Source organism: Halyomorpha halys, unplaced genomic scaffold (assembly GCF_000696795.3).
Source record: "Halyomorpha halys isolate HHAL.00 unplaced genomic scaffold, Hhal_1.1 Scaffold468.1, whole genome shotgun sequence".
NCBI lineage: Eukaryota > Metazoa > Arthropoda > Insecta > Hemiptera > Pentatomidae > Halyomorpha > Halyomorpha halys.
The window spans coordinates 173,707-178,713 of record NW_027114236.1 but is presented as its reverse complement, the minus strand read 5'-3'; the positions used below and the strand labels follow the sequence as shown (position 1 = coordinate 178,713).

At 27.6% G+C, this 5,007-nt stretch overlaps 1 protein-coding gene across 1 annotated transcript in view; it reads right to left on the bottom strand.

Annotated features, from left to right (window-relative positions):
* Dpp10 (Dipeptidyl peptidase 10) overlaps window positions 1-4,777 on the bottom strand; it is a gene marked incomplete in the record, with an annotated part of 51,478 nt that extends 46,701 nt beyond the window's left edge. The window contains 1 exon segment of the mRNA XM_067051460.1: window positions 4,644-4,777.
* Window positions 4,778-5,007: the final 230 nt, after the last annotated feature.

The following is a 5,007-nucleotide window of genomic DNA, read 5'->3' as shown; positions in this document are numbered from 1 at the left end:
AACTATTACTCCTACAAAGATAAACATCTTAAACTACTTTATAGCTAATTAAACTAGCTTTAATTTGAGTGCTAATAGACATCTGTACGTCAAATGGTTTTTGAGATATGATTTTTTCAAAATAAGTTCACTACTACTGATTTTTTAGTACGTCTCATACAACATTTTTATGAAATGTTGCTTTTTAAAAAGCTATATCTCCAAAACTATTTAACGTAAATAACTCTATTAGGGCTCATATTTTAGTAAATTTACTCTTCTTTAAATGACGTTCGTTAACAGAATTAATATCTAATTTTTTACTCTCATTAAGACCACAGTTGCTTTGTTTAAAATATCACTATTAACGTTTTCGTTCCCCCTCAGGTGCGTTGAATAATATCAAATTGTTTTGCATCTCTTTAGCTCTTAAGTTAGCGTTTTCCCACTTTTGGATTACAACGAGATCTCTTAGTTGGAACAAATCATGTCGCGTTTATTTTATCACCGATATACAACCTTCTGAACTCTTTACAATCGGTGAATGATTCTTTTTAATTGTACCTATTTCGTTGCAGTTGTTTAAGATGCCATTGCATAGTTTTTAAATTACTGCAAAGTTTTTGGTTTAGTTCTTCCATTCGAAAATAATTAAATGAAGAATAAACAGGAACAAGCTTCACAAGGAACACACTTTGGGTGAAAAAGACATAAAAATAACTGAAAAAAAAAATTGATTGCACAATATAACCACTAAATGTTCGCGGTAGCACAGCCAGTAGGCAACCCCTAAATAAATTGTTTAGAATTTTTAACTAATTAAAAAAAAAAAGTGAACATGAACTAAAATTATACTATTGTAAAAATAAATTAAATAAATCATATAAACCATTTTTAAATGTTAATTCAAACTTCATATTCAGATTCAGCACTCCCAAAAATCCTCATATGTCAATTCACAAAAATAAAATTGAGATTTCTCGGACTAGGCAGAGAGAGTGAATTTTTTTGTACACTTTCTCGAAATAATTTAAAACCTTTAATATTCGTCCATAATTTTACGACAAACATGCTATGCTTGAACTAAAGTAACAAAAGAAAAAAAAGTGTATATAAAGTAACTTCATATAAACTTTCAGTATCTCAAAAATTTCTTAAATATCAGTTTTCAAAAATACATTTTTGCTTCAGCGCGAAGTGATCATACTACTTTTTTTTTTTTAATTCTTTTATAGTTTCAGCGGATATCAAACGATCAACTTCAAATTTTTATACCATTAAAAGGATGTTGAAATATATCAAATACCACAAATCGGACTCTAGTGCATCAATTTGAATTTTAAATATAATATAATTTATATGATTGTCTATTTATTTTTCCTTTAACTGGAGCAAATGAATACTTTATGTTTTAACATGAGAAAGAGGGAAAACTCATTTTTCCAACAGTACCAACACTTGGCTTTGGTCACATTTGGTCTACGAAAAATAAAAGTTAATCTAGGAAAATATGCAAAAAAATGCACACCCTCCGGCAAGTGAGAAATTTTTTTTTATAATTTATATATTCAGGATTTCCTAAATCCAAAAAAAATGTTTTTTAGATGTTTAAATAAATAAATTTTATCCAATTTTAGCCTCAAAACAATTTATATTTCTTTACAAGTCCGACGTTTCGGCCATCCTCAAACACAATCTATCACAAACAGATTTATTACACATAATTTTGATCAATTTTAAACAAATAACAATATTATTAATAAATTATCATATCATAATACAGTTTTAGAACCACGTCAATTTAAAAAAAACTTTATGTAGGAATTTCTGCCCAGGTCATTAATTTTAGTCCACAATTACCCTATGAGACATTAAAACATTAGGAAATCATATAATTTTATTAATAAACAATCCTTAGCTTAAGTCTAATTACATATTTTGTCAATTCTTCACATTAAAATCAAAATTAAACTTAAAACTACTAATTAATACTTTCAAATGATTTGGTACCGTTGGAAAGATAGATTTTCTCTTTTTCTGGTAATAACAATTAAATAAACATTTCCTTGATTTGAAGAGAATGAATAGCTTCTAAATCACTATAAATATATGGAGGTGAGAAAGAAATGCTTTATTCATTCAAGCTGCCCAAATACATCGGGTTGCCACATTACACAGCATACTTATCAATCCAGGATCGGACATATATAAATTACATATTTTTATATGATATAATATAATAGAAAGATAACATTTTTTTTCTACAGTTTTCTTTTACAATTAATACCAGTCTATAAACTAAATACAAATTTTTCAATTTATTCCTTTTTTTTTCTTTCCCTTCCATTTCACAACCCTTATTTCATTTGGTCAACAAATTCCCCTATATAACAAATATTAAACTATTAAAAATAATAAAGTAATAAATAAAACAACAAATGAGATATGCGATGCATTAAAATTCATATTTATCTAGTTGTCTTGTTTGTGCTACTTTGTAGTAGGTCTACCGGAATGTTCTGTTCGTTTCTTAGAATGAGACAAAATGATGCTGTCAAGATCATGTTGGAGCAAATTATTTTGTTTGACAACATTGAAAATTGCGGAAAGCCTTGTTAAGCCATTTTGTATCATATTCAGAAACAAGGTTTGGTATGGAAATTTTAGAAATGGCTGCCTCATTATTTTATACCACTAGAGTACGAAATTTATGCACATCTCTGCTTTCGCGGAATAAAATTGAACCCGGACCGGGTAACTGGGGTTGAAAAGCTGATTACTACGAAAACTTCGAAAGGGAAAGGAACCAAGAAAACCTCTCCCTTCCACCCCTAAACTGAATTTGAGTCTGAGTAATGTTGCATGTATTGTGGGACATTCAAGGAGCTGTCGAAGCTGTAGAAACCAAACGAAAAGCTAAATTTGGTGCCTCTCCAAATTTAGCTTTTAGTATGGTTGCCAACAATTGGATAATTTAAAAACAGCATTCCAAGACAAGAGGCCAGCGTTGCTTAGTAGAAAGTACTTCATACTGCTTCATCATGATGTTGGGTCACATACTGCTTTTGGGTACTCGTTAGAAACTCACAGAAAGTTCAAGCCAGAAAATTCTGTTGCATCCAACTCACTCCGATTATTTTTTATTTCTGTCCTTACAACATTTTTTGAAGAGGAAAAAAATTCAAAAAACGAAGATATTAGACGAAGACATAGAAGATATTTTTAATTTTAAATTTAAAAGAAACAATGGAATATACAAATTGCCATCACGCTAGCAAGAATATCGTTATGTATGACACTAGAAGAGTCATACATAATGATAGCAACTATATTATTCGATAAAGTTTATTCAAAGTATGAAAAAAATATTTTGTTTTATTCTAAAAACGGACGAAACTTACTTGTAATTAAAAATTATTTATATTTTTGAAATCATATTTTTTTTTTTTTATTCTTTTGTTGAAAACAGGTATTTAAGGTTGTTTTTTTTCAGGATACTGCTAAAAAAAAAATGAACTTTTTGACTTGAAACAAATATGGTTTTTGACTTAACTGTCATAAACTTATTAAAATATCTTGAGCATATTTTTTCTAATGTTATATAAAAAAACAAAAAAAAAAACTATTTACGCAAACCTAATACAATACCAATTTCCAACTTTATATAATAAAAATTAAGATGACATATATAAATATATAGATATAGTCGCTAAAAATATTCCAGTAATAAATATTTACAAGACTTGTTAGTAAAAAAAATGTGCTTTTTGAAAGTTTTAAATAAACCCTTGACAGCTCTTAGTATAAATTTATTCGTAAATGCTTTAAAAGTAAATAAATTCAAAAACTAACGACTTGTTCTGAACTATAGTTTTTTTTTTTGTTTTTTTTTGTGCAGGCTATAAAAAGGTTCTGAAAACACACATCATGACGTTCAAATAATAATAATTTAAGACATAGCTATGCACATTATTTTTAAGTAGTTATGTTGATGATGTTTAAGTTCTTTTAATGTGTACTATATTGTGGATGTATGTTAGACTAAATAATGCACTAAAGTTCGAAGCCTTGTTTAGAATAGATAAATAAACAAGTGGAGAACTTCTTAATATGAAAAAATAATGAAATATTTCCTTCTTAGAAAGTAAATTGAAACTTGGATAAAACTATTGTTCAAATAATTTTGAATATTAACCATGAAATAATAACTGATACAACAAATTATACAATAACAGACAACAATGTATTTTATTTTATTATATTCTGTACTGCGGTAAACGTATATATCCAAACCTGCAGACAATTCATGTGCTTTGACTACCTCACTACGTGTAATATGTCATGCTTCATTCATAATACACCATCAATGGTCACATTACTAAATTTGTACCTTTTTATCCATTGATAAAAACATTTCATGATTATTAAATCGTCTTTGAATAAGTTGTGTTTTACTTATTTAAACTTTAAAAAAAAACAAACGATCAACTTAAACGATTATTTGAGACAAAATATATTTATATAACATGATAAATAATAGCATAAAATTAACAAATCAAATTATCAAACATGTTCATATAAATGAACTTGGTGTCAAGTGCTTACTAGTCAATAGAAAAATTTACGAACATGTGTCCATATTAAAAATTACAAAAGTTACTTACTTTAATCAAGTCCTTAATCCATAAGGGATCCTTTGGAACACAAGTCAATTAAGAACAAACAAAACAACAAAAAACCAAAAAATACTTTGTAAAACTAACAAAGTAACTCAAAAAGTTCTTGCCCTAGTTTAAGAGATATTGATCGCCAAGGAGACCTGCGCGAAGATGTATTCCGATTTCCAAGAATCGATAGTATGAAATTTCGATTTCGATTCGAGATTTTCCTTAGCGATTCCTTTCGAGCAACAATATATATACATTTCTGATAGCTAGTTTTAAAATGTAAAAAATATAATAAATTTGAAAAACATATTATATAATCTGGCACTTCATAAGAATATCATTAGATGACAACTGATTTAGA